Raw genomic sequence first — 12501 nt, forward strand, 5'->3', positions numbered from 1 at the left:
CATTTTCTACAAGCACATTAGTGTGTGACATCCAAAAACATGGCAAACTTTCTTTAAAAAAATAATTTGGAAAACACTAGATACTTTCCGATGAACTTCAGTACACAGCTAAGTATATTTAGAGGAGTTATTTTCCCCCGAACATTGAATTAAATGAAAGTATATGACAGGCCTGGATTGCAGCCACTCTCTAGAATTTCCATAATGTGAAGGAAGTGCTTCATTTTACACACAGATTGTAGACTGCGGTTCAAAAAAGTAGTATGTACAAAGCCCACACATGATATTTGAGAAACACATTATATCTGGACATTAGACAATAAATAAGACGTTTTCCACTTACTTTTTTTTCCGATCTCGCTTTTCAACCAATATTTTTATAAAATGCAAAAAACCACGGTACATAAAGTTTGAAGATGATAAGCCAAAGGGCCCCTCCCCTCATCTGCAAACAGGAGCAAAGATGCAACTGTCATCTTTCCTACAGAACAATACTCGGGCTCCAGCCTCCGCCAGCTCTAAAGTGCCAGAGCTCCAAGCAGCAAACTTCAAAGAAGGGCAACAGCGTTATGAGTTGCATAAAAATCGTTTCCAAAGCTGTAGACCTCACATACTCAAAAATGTGAATCACCTTTTCTTTGGCAATGGTTTTAAAATTTAGCTACTAAATCAAACTACAACAAACTATTTTCTTTTTTGACTGTCTCACTTTAAAACATGAAGTCACTTTTTAAAGAAAAAAAAAAAAAAGATCAGGAAAGGAAACAATAAAGTGGTACGACCCTCACAAACCAAGTGAGTTCAGAACTGTGGGCAGTGCTACTTCCCCAGGAACCCGCTCACCAAACAAATCCAACACTGCAGTTTCAGCTCAAGGTGTGTGAGAACCCACGGTGAAGATACAGCAAGATGCCAGCCAGGACGACCGGATGAAGTGGATGGCTGCATTTGTGGTTAACAGCTGTAACTTTAGATTTATATTTAACCAAGTCAAGACTGACTATATATAGGTGTAAACAGAGTTCGCGGGTTAACCTCTTGGATGCTGGAGGGAACGCCAGCCAACTTCCCTCGCAATACAAAACAGGATGCTGGCTTCACCCCTGCAGCCTCAAGTTGCTAAACGCTGAAGAGATGGTTTTTCGCCTTGGTTAAAATTGGGAAGAAATTAAACACTGAGAAAGAAGTTAGTATTTTATCTATAGCACCCCATTTCCTAGAGATTCAATTAAAAAGAAACACAGTAGCGTGATAGCAATTTTTGCCCCCCCCTTTAAAACTATTATGAATTTGTGTTTGCCCAACGGAGAATCTGATACATCGGTTTTTAGGGCACTGAAATAAAGATGTTCTATTTTACACAACAAGGGAACATTTTTCTACTTTATGGTGAAGAGTAGAAAAGGGGAGAAAAATTCCAAGAGCTCATTTCAACAACCGCATTTACAAAAGTTATAATAAAACAGTTAACACTCCCTGAGGACTTACTGCGTGTCCTGCACTGTGCTAAAACTTTGCAGCCAAACTTCACCTCCTTTAATCCTCGTAAGAACCTTGTGCAATTGGTACAAGTATTATCCTCAGCAAACTAAGGTTTAGGGACGTATCCAATTTTTTTAGCAAGTCAAAATTTTTGCCAAGCAAAACACTGGAAGAGCGAGACTCCAATGCAGCTCCTGTGCCCTAAAACCCACGGTCTCCATGGCTCTGCACGCGCCCGTGTCCCCTCAGCTACCTCCCGCCAGCAGGGACGCACAGAGCCCAGTGAGGCCACCGGACCCAAGAGCAGGCGTGAGGCGTCTAAACAATGAGGAGAGAAACTCTAAATGAAACAAGTAAACGGACACCTCTTCCCATTAACTTATTCTTGGAACTATATTTATATTTAATATGAATTATTATGCTAGCATCTAACGCGGCACAGCATTGAAAGGATTTCCACTCAAGTCTGCAACGAGGGAAACGTTAAAACCGATCTTATAATTTGGCTCATTTTTACTCCATAAATGACTAGTTTCTTCCTTTTTTTTTTTCCTTCACCAATGACACCCTAGCTTAGAGACCTTACTTATATGAAAATATTGATTTTTTAACTTCCTTGCAAAAACTAAAGCTGTGAGCTTTAAGCTCTGCTCTAAGGACTAGATCTTTTCCAAAATCAGACCCTGGAATATTTCCTGCCTTAAGCTAAGTCTTCTACCATCGTTTCAAAGTACGAGGGACGCCTGGCTGAGTCAGAAGTTGAGTGATTGAAGACACAGAGCACACGAGCCACTGCGGCCTCTGACCCCAGCGGGAAGGACGGGGACGCTCCGTTAACATCCCCAGAGGTTGGGGGACGACAGTTAAAGCGAAAAGGGTATCAGATATTCAGAGAACTGTAAAAATAAAACACTACCTAGGGCTTCCCTGGTGGCGCAGTGGTGGAGAATCTGCCTGCTAATGCAGGGGACACGGGTTCGAGCCCTGGTCTGGGAAGGTCCCACATGCCGCGGAGCAACTAAGCCCGTGAGCCACAACTACTGAGCCTGCACGTCTGGAGCCTGTGCTCCACAACAAGAGAGGCCACGACAGTGAGAGGCCCGCGCACCGCGATGAAGAGTGGCCCCCACTGGCCTCAACTAGAGGAAGCCTTCGCACAGAAATGAAGACCCAACACAGCCATAAATAAATAAAAATTTAAAAAAAAAAAAAACAACAACAAAAAAGTAGTGTATTAAAAAAAAAAAAAAAAAAAAAAAAAAAACCACTACCTAACTTTTCACCAAATCATCCAACTTTTTCCCTGAAGAACTCTCACTTATCTCCGTTAATCCATGGTGTGCCTCCATGTGTTTCATCAGCTTTCCTTTGTGAAAATGTCCTTGCAGTGTCAGAGCCGCCAGAAGCGGAGTTAGCTTAGTCGTGAGTGGGCCGAGTCAAAGCCAACGCTAGCGCATCACGCTAGGTCATTGCCCCAGTGCCACGGCGTCCCATGGCTACTCACAGACCACCTGGAGATTTACAGCTGCAACTCCAGAGAAGGGAGAGTAACAGCCAAATGTCAAGGTTAAGGTAAATTCTCCGTAAGTCCCCACTGTCTATTTCTAGCCACCTCCATGGTGGTATTAAAGTTTGACCGTCGGTTCATGCTGACATTTTGAGGTGTTTTCAACATTAACAGTGAAAACAAACACATCACAACTCTGAATGATCCCACAATTGTATACGATGTTTCTCTAAGTTACAGAGAATGTTCACACTGTAAGAGTCTATCTAGAGGCGTGATCTAAAAATTGAACTTTAATTTCAAGTATTACCAAATTCAGTAAGAACTCTAAGTCTAGGACTTCCCTGGTGGCACAGTGGCTAAGACTCCACACTCCCAATGCAGGGGGCCCGGGTCCGATCTCTGGTCAGGGAACTAGATCCCACATGCCGCAACTAAGAGTTCACATGCCACAACTAAGGAGCCCGCCTGCTGCAATTAAGATCCGTTGCAACCAAATAAATAAATAAAATAAAATAAATATTTTAAAAAAGAGAACTTTAAGTCTATATACTGCCCCTTCATTATTTTTATTTTATTTTTATTTATTTTTTTATACAGCAGGTTCTTATTAGTCATCTACTTTATACATATTAGTATATATATGTCAATCCCAATCTCCCAATTCATCCCACCACCAGCCCCCCCCCCGCCATTTTCCCCCCTTGGTGTCCATATGTTTGTTCTCTACATCTGTGTCTCTATTTCTGTCCTGCAAACCGATTCATCTGTACCATTTTTCTAGATTCCACATATACGCGTTAATATACGATATTTGTTTTTCTCTTTCTGACTTACTTCACTCTGTATGACGGTCTCTAGATCCATCCACATCTCTACAAATGACCCAACTGCGTTCCTTTTAATGGCTGAGTAATATTCCATTGTATATATGTACCACATCTTCTCTATCCATTCGTCTGTTGATGGGCATTTAGGTTGCTTCCATGACCTGGCTATTGTAAATAGTGCTGCAATGAACACTGGGGCACATGTCTCTTTTTGAATTACGGTTTTCTCTGGGTATATGCCCAGTAGTGGGAATGCTGGGTCATAAGGTAATTCTGTTTTTAGTTTTTTAAGGAGCCTCCATACTGTTCTCCATAGTGGCTGTATCAATTTACATTCCCACCAACAGTGCAAGAGGGTTCCCTTGCCCCTTCATTTAATAAAAGTACATCCAGAAATATAACTTTATTAAAGTTTTGGAAAAAGGATGATCTGAAAGTCCTTGCCTGTTCGCTAGCATCTCAGGGAGATCCACCCTGAGATGCTCCTGACCCCCTACGATAAGCAAGAGGCAGGGGCTTCACAGCCCACCAATGGGCGAGGGCGGGATTCTTCCGCTAAGGCTGCGCACCTGTCCAGCCAGCCCATGACAAGGCAGGAAAGCACAAGCTAACATCACTGGAGAAACTCTTAACAAGGCTTTTCCAACATCACCACTTGCACTGCCTTCAATATTCTCCAACTCTTCATGCCCACAGCCAAAGCAAACAAACAAAACAAAAATGCTCTTGAGATTAATACCTCTTACTTACAACTTAAAACAACTGTTTTTGCTTTCACCCAGTTAGCGTTCAAGTCTGAGAATTCTCCTGAAATCTGTGGTACAGAATTATCTAGAGTTAAACTAAACACAGAAGGCAGCAGAGAACAGACCAAAAACGCTATAAAGCAGATGAGAAACATCATGCTCTTCATGAATGGGCATCAAAATGGCGTGTTTCCTTCAAATAACTTCCTGGGTGCTGATTTTGATTCAATCATTGAAAGAAGAATTAAGGAAATCCCGCCCAGTCTTCCCAGACCATCTCTTTCATCATTCAATCCAGACCAGGACACAAGCAAGCAGAATCACAAGCGCCTCTGTATCTATGTTGACTTTTGACTTTTTAAGATGGTGCCAATTTCTTGGCCTTTTGCCAACTTCGTTTAAGTTCTCCACTAGTACCTTGACCCAGTGCCGTGGCCCAGCCCCTAGAAGGTCTATGTTTTTTACACTAAGTGAAGAAAAATTGAAACCTCACTTGTGGTGATGCATCATCACCTACTAAGGTTTTGCAAGGCAAAAGCACAAGCACAAGTTTGCTACTGACTTCCTTCTCTGATAAAGAGCTGTACTCAGTAACAAAGGAAGAATGAAGGCCATCTCCCCGTGGTTACTCAGAGATTATCTACAGACTGACAGCTGTAACTACAGAGAATGGAGACTAATATTAGATAGCAAGATTAAGATAAATTCTCCAAGTTAGGCCCAGCGATGCTTTTCCCTTAACTGTCCCCCTGAGCCTTCTCCCAATTCTCCTCCCCCGGCCAATTATCGCTCTGCAGTGCCAGAGACTGCCTTTCTGAACGACTGATAAAACGAAGAAGAAAAAACAGCAGAGAATAAACAGGTGAAAGGAAAAAGAGTGGAGGGGGCCGGCAGGGGCACGTGGCAGTGCATGTGTAAGAGTGAAAATGAAGGCTTTCTCCCTCATCCTTGGAGGATCCATCTCATAAAGAAACAAGCATCAGAGACAGAGGGGCAAAGAAAGGTTGAGCTGGGCGGGGTGGCGAGGGGGTAAATAACTACTAAAAGTATCCAAACACCACTTGAAACTAAAATCTTGAAAATGGCTGTAATCCACCTTTCTGAGAAGAATGTTATTTTTCTCCCCACAAGAAAATAGAAAGACAGCCTTCTTTGGAATCTAAACAAATGAAATTTCACTTTGATAATCTATCTTTTCAGGAACTGATACTGATACTACACACGCACACACCCCTCCAACAATACACGTATTGTTCATATATTAAAAAATGCTACTGATTTCCCAACCTTACAATGAGGGTGCTAACACCTGTGCTGGAGGTCGACCGTTGTCATTAGACGAAACAATTTTAAATTTATTTATATGTGCATTAGTCTTGCTTACACTCCGACTTGTTTTCCAAAAGAATTGGAAGCAACGGCTACGGAAAGAGTGTAGCTCTGCACTGTCCAATACGGCAGCCACCAGCCACATGGGGCTACTGGCTTGCCTTATGCAGATACAAATGCAGATGGGCTCTGCCTGTGAGTACACACCGGATCTCAAGCAGCTGTGTAAAATGTCTTTTTATTCTGATTGTGTGTTGGAATATCCTGGATATAGTTGGTTAATTAAATATACGATGCTAATGTGTAGTTTCCTTTTTTTTTAATGTGGCTACTAGAAAATTTACAATAACACTCGTGCGTTGCATTCACTGCTCCCACTATATTTCAGTTGGACAGCACTGGTCTGCAACATAGTAGGTACACAAAGAAATGAGGGCCAGGTCATACCTAAATAACAAAATTCCCTGTCCGTCTCAGTGACGGCCTTGACCTCCTCCCCACCTTCCATCACACCGCCAATCTCTGTCCTTAACACAGTGCATGGCACATAACAGGCACTCGATAAATGTTTCTTTCATGGAGCTGAAGGAAGGCAACCAAGTTACAAGATTAAAAAGCAGTATCTAAAAGTGGCTTCTTAAAAGTTAAGAAAACCCACTGGCTACTTGGGACACCTAGCAGATGGTTAATATGCAGGCTTTGAAAGTAAATTTAAAAACGAACTTCTTACTACCTACAACATTTTTTGACAGTCACAGGAAACAATACCCTTTTACAAAATAAAAGCCACTCAGACGCAAGGCTAGCATTTAGTATTCGGCTCATTTCATGCTTTCAGACTGTGGGGTGAAAGGACAGATGGAGTAGACTGCTTTCCTTTGCTCTAAGTCCACACTTGGCATTTTCCATTTTAACCCACCGAAACGCTGCCCTCTGGATAAACCAGCCATGCTCGAGGGAAATGCAGGGCGGTGCTCACTGAGCGGTAATATACATGAACAGAGGTGGTCAGAAGAGACATCTTCAGTCTTCGTGAAAAACAGGAGGCTCTGGGACCGCCTCATGGACCAGGGAAGGCGAGAGCAATCGGGGAGGGACAGGCGGCCGTAACCCACGATGCCCTGAAGACTGGCACGTGGGGGAGCAGGGAAGCTGCTCCCACCAGGTCTAACCGTGGGTGCCTGTCCCTGAACGTGGGCACACTCGCCACAGCCCCTGGGAGCCGCTTAGGTCCACACTGGGTTTTCTTCAGAGATGATCCGTTTCCCCATCTCCACCAGACGTCTTGAGGGGTGTGAAAGTATAAGTCTGTCCCGAGCAGTATTCAGAGAGAGACATCTACTCTCGATTCAAAAGGCCCTTTTCTCTACTTCTGAGCACGGTTTGCATAAGTGAGGCGTAAGATGCGTGCCTATTTTTTCCATAAAAATGTATTCAGTAGTTGCCAGTTACTCTGCTCGTGTCTGCAATTCTGTATTTACCGGGTGAACCGAGAGGACTTCTCTACTTGAGATTTACCAGGAAAAGGTTTTCCCAGAAAGGCTATTTTTTCACGATATTCGTAACACATCACAGAAAGACAGAGGACTGGAAAAGTTGCACCACTGATTCTTCTGGATCTGTTTTATTTTAATCTCCCAGGGGAAAATTAGGACACAGAAATTACTACCCATCACCTCAATCTTAGTGGCCCTTCGTAAACGCTTTCTGCTTCTGTCCTGCTTCACCATGACTGTATTTCAGGACCAAATTAATGAGAGGAGCACAAATACACCCCAAATACACTTAATCCAAGGACACAATACTGCAGATCCTAAAAATCCCACCAGGATCTGCCCATCTGAGAGCGTAATCCATGAATCTACCTACACCTGTGTAGACTTGAGCAGGATGAGTTATTCAGCAACTCAGAAATTCCCCTGTAACCTCGAAGGACAACCCACGTAACCAGTCTTTCTTAGACAAGCTCTTCAAACAAACAAAACGACGTGTTGAGCTCTCCTTCCAGGTGGTCCTCGCTGGCGTCCACCTGTCTCCGTTCTCTGCTCTCTTCCTGCTCCTGAGGATGGTGCCTCGTCCCTCCACGTCCTTGCAGGAGCGTCTTGCAGAGGGGCCCCCCAGGCCCCAGCCCCCCATGCCAGTGACGCTGAGGGACACGCAGGGACACAGGCACACTCTCTTCACCCTCATGGTTGCCAAGCCTTAAACTCTCTCCTCCCCCACCTTTGTGCATTCTCCTCTCAACTCAACTGACGCTTCCCAGCTCAGCAGAGCTATATCGCCTGCCCCCGCCTCGCCCTCCTAAGGCTGGACCAGACACTGCCCCCAAGCACACGAGCTCACCTCCGTGTTGCCCCTTCCAGGGGCTGCCTGCACCACCTCCGCCCCGACCGGCCCTTCCTCTCTCCCAGGGAGCAGGACGCGGAGCCCCAATGTCTGCTAACTGCTCCCAGAAGCCAAGGGAAGGAAGTGCAACAACTCTGCCCGTACTTAACACTGGAACAAGTGCTTGAGATTATTTCCTAAACTCTGCGACAAGCAACTGTAAACATCTGCCCGATGATAATGGATCATTTTTGAGTGCCCACCGCGTGTCTGACATCATGTTAAATTCTGAGAGACGTTATTGCTAATCTCTCTATGCCTCTAACCAGGAAGGTGTATCGCCCCTCATTTTGGAGAGAATGCAGCCAGGGCCCTGAGGTTAAGGAACCTGCCCGAGGTCGTGGGGTGAGAAATCAGCTGCTGGTTCTCCGGCTCAGGAACTGCAGGTTCCGAGACCTACGCTCCTGCCTCCACACCGGTGGCTCTCAGAGTGCGGGGCCTGCGAGGTCAGAACCGTTTTTCATAAGGACCCTGAGATGTTCTCCGCCTCTCACTCTCCTTCTCTCCAGGCGTGCACGGGCTTGGCCAGAGGCTCCTGCAGACTGCACGCAGAAGCGGCTATTAGAATCCAACATTTCGGAAAATGCAAAACGACGCCGTTAATGTTTTGTTGTCTTAGAAAACAGCTGCTTTTCAGTTAAAAATGTGATGTATGTTAATGCATAATGGTTTATTATTTTTACTGATTTTAAAAATGAGTAACAAATATTTCAAACTGTCCTCAGTTTAAACTTCTAAGACAACAGATACCAACACATAAAGTCCACATGAACAAAGGATCTTTGGAGCCACCAGTAATTTTTAGGAGCATAAAAGGGTCTGAGATGCAGAGAAAGACAAATACTGTATGACTCCACTTACATGTGGGATCTAGAAAAGTAAGACAAGTGAACAAACATAACTAAACAGAAACAGGGTCACAGATACAGAGAACAAACAGGTGTTTGCTGGAGGGGAGGGGGTTGAGGGGAAGAGAAATAGGTGAGGGAGGTTAAGAGGTACAAACTTTCAGTTACAAGACAAATGAGTCACAGGTGTGAAATGTACAGTCTGGGGAATGGAGTCCACAATTATGTAATATCTTTGTATGGTGACATATCGTAACTAGACTCACTGTGGTGACCAGTTTGAAAGGTATAGAAATATCAAAGCGCTGTGTTGTATAACAGGAACTAACACAGTGTTGTAGGTCAATTATACTTCAAATACAAACAAAAAAATTCACAGAAAAAGAGATGAGATCTGTGATTACCAGAGGCAGGGGCTGGCGGAGAGCGAACTGGAGGAAGGTGGTCAAAAGGTACAGACTTCCAGTTGTAAGATAAGTAAGTACCAGGGATGGAGCGTGCAGCATAGTAAGTATAACGAACACTGCTGTATGTTACATACAAAAGCTGTTAAGAGAGGAGATCCTAAGAGTTCTCATCACAAGAAATGTTTTTTTCTGTTTCTTTCATTTTGTGCTTAGATGATGGGTGTTCACTAAACTTACTGTGACAATCACTTCATGATGTATGTAAATCAAATCATTATGCTGTAGCCCTTATACACTTTATACAGGGCTGTAGGTTGACTATATCTCAGTAAAACTGGAAGAAAAAATTAAAATATAAATAAATTATTTAATGATGGATGGATGGATGGATGGATGGATAGAAAAACAGGTCTGAGAATGAAAAGGGAAACCACTATCCTAATCAGCTGCGGAAATAGAAGCTAGGTTTTCTCTTTCCCTGTAAAGTTTTATCAAATCATCAGGCTAGTCTGGAGCTTCCATTAAAGACTGTGTCCCGACAATGAACATATGGCCTGATGAACTCTGGCCTTGGTTCTAATATTTTCCTTTGCTGACTCTTTAATATAAAGTTAAACTTATCTTCAAAGATACTTTAACATGCGATAGAATTTAGAAAATATCTGTTCACTACCCATGAAACATCTAAAAAGCGTAACTTCTACTTTTTTAAAAGTAAAAAACTCAAGATAAAAAAGTCAATAAGCCTCTCTGAATGTGATAATTCAGCAAATTACATCAATATTTCAACTTAATCTGGTAATTTCCCTGCTACACAGCATGGTTTCAAACCACCATCCGGTCATACATGAAATGCAAAATAATTTTAGTAGTTCTAAAGCAAAACAATAATAATAATAGATTATCTGCTACAGTAGAATGTGAGTCAGTCCCAGGGAAAGCGAGGTGTTTAGGATTCTGTGACAGCATGTTGAACCTACCTCATTATTCTCACCACACCCAGCAACACGGGCAAAAAGGCAGGTAATATTTCCACAAGTCAAATTTAATGTGTCATAACTAAGGCTATATTTCATAATATGTAACCTGTTCCTTAAAAATAAAAGTAATTTTACATTGTATTTAGTACATCTGAAATGACATGAATTATAAAGTAAGGTTCGCATTGCAGGAGATCAGAAACTAAAACCTAGAGGAGAATTCACACTTAAGTATGCACCACAGGCTAGAGATCACACTCACTTGACGTGAGTATATTACCCTAATTAATCTCAACACCTTTTGAGATGGGTTCTATTTTTCCTGTTGTACTGATGACAAATCTGAGGTTCAGAGAGGTCAAGCTGCCTGAAGCCACCAAGCTAGTAAGTAGCAGACCTGGAATTCAAACACTTTGCTGATTTCAAAGTCTGTGCTCTTCTCAAGACTTTATACCTCCCTAGTATGATGTGCAGAACTGAGGGCTTCAAAAGCTGAAGCGGATGCAAAGTTGAGCAGAAATAAGAAAGCAAATACCGTGCGAAATGTTTAAAACACGCAACTGAACTTATATAATAAAGATACCTCAAGTGTACTTGTTTGCACCCCTTAAACCATTCCAAGCGTGTCTATGATGGCACACTCGAGAAGATGGAGCTGGAGAAAAAGGGAAATGCACTTGGTGTCTCCCAGCGCTCAGGGACCCAGGGTCCACCTACTCATACGTGTCCTCTGAAACACCCGTTGAGAAATCTGTGCTCTTAAAACTGAGAAACGCTGGAGGAGACCAGCGATTCCCAACCAGGGATGGGATTATAGTCACAGGGGATCGCCTTCAAACTGTGCTTGCCCTCCAGGGAGGAGAGAAGATGCTGGGACCATAAGTCTGAGGACCACTGCTCTGAACAGATCCCATGTTTAGGAAGAAACTTCCAAGGAGCAAGAAAAGAATAACCCCTGGAAACTAAGTCATGTGCATTTCTGCCCTAGGAGCCATCCAGGTGGGCCGAGGCCCCAGCAGCTGGTAGACGCCCTTTCTCACCCCCCTCCACACTGTCCACGGTCTCGGGAGCCCGCTCCCATCACTGCAGGTGAGGCTCCCCAGGAGGGAAGCGGCTCTCTCCCGGGCAGCGCAGGCCCGGTGGCTGAGGCCCACGTGGTCCCCGCTGACCTCGGGGCTCCTCCTGAGAATCTCCAAGTGTGCCGGACCTGTGAGGGCAGCCTTCCCGAAACCCCAACGAGTCCTGTGTCCTGAGGTCCCCAGGAGACCTTCCTGGCCTCCACTTCCCCAGTCCCACCAAGGCTGAAGCTTCTGAGTCTCCAATCTAAATGCCTCTCCACCCGGGATGCCCCAGAGGGCTTTGTTTCCTGACCCGACCCTTTTACTTGCACGTAGCTTCATTCCCTTCTGTTCCCATTCCCCAGTCCCTGGTCCCTGGACCAAACTGTCCTCACAGGCCTGGACCACAGGCTCAGAGCTCATCTTCTGGTTCCCCGGCTATCCCCGCGCACTGTCTAGTTTGATATCACTGGCTCCCCAGTGAAGTCCAAATTCTTTACAACAGAAGATCAGACCTCTACCACCCGGCCCTGCCCTGCAGAGAATTCAGCGTCCCGTGCCCCCTCTAAGGAGCCATCCGCCAACCTGAAATGCCATCCTCGGTTCACATCCCTGGCTACGTCCTAGCCAAATTCCAAGCACCCTCACCCACAGGTACTGCCTCTCTCTCTGAACACTTGTCACATAATCATGCATGGTCTTTTACTACACTTTGTACTTCCACGTATTGGTCATGTTTCCCCAAATTGATTACAAGTTCATTAAGAACAAGCACTGTGCCTTACAGCTCTAAAGATCACACTGTGCCATCCATGTTCAGGGCTGCAATCGTAGTGGAAGATCAATGCCTATTTCTGAATAGCACTCTGAATAATCTAGACATACAGACGTTATTTTTCCTGGAGCTAGAGCACAAACGCCAACATTTA

The 12501-nt window shown here is 44.2% G+C and overlaps 1 protein-coding gene across 3 annotated transcripts in view; it reads right to left on the reverse strand.

The window, feature by feature from the left end:
- Window positions 1-12501, reverse strand: part of CHD7 (chromodomain helicase DNA binding protein 7) — a 179452-nt gene that overhangs the window by 102726 nt on the left and 64225 nt on the right. The window lies entirely within an intron of this gene.

The sequence above is a fragment of the Balaenoptera borealis genome, assembly GCF_965194805.1.
Source record: "Balaenoptera borealis genome assembly, chromosome: 17".
Lineage (NCBI taxonomy): Eukaryota > Metazoa > Chordata > Mammalia > Artiodactyla > Balaenopteridae > Balaenoptera > Balaenoptera borealis.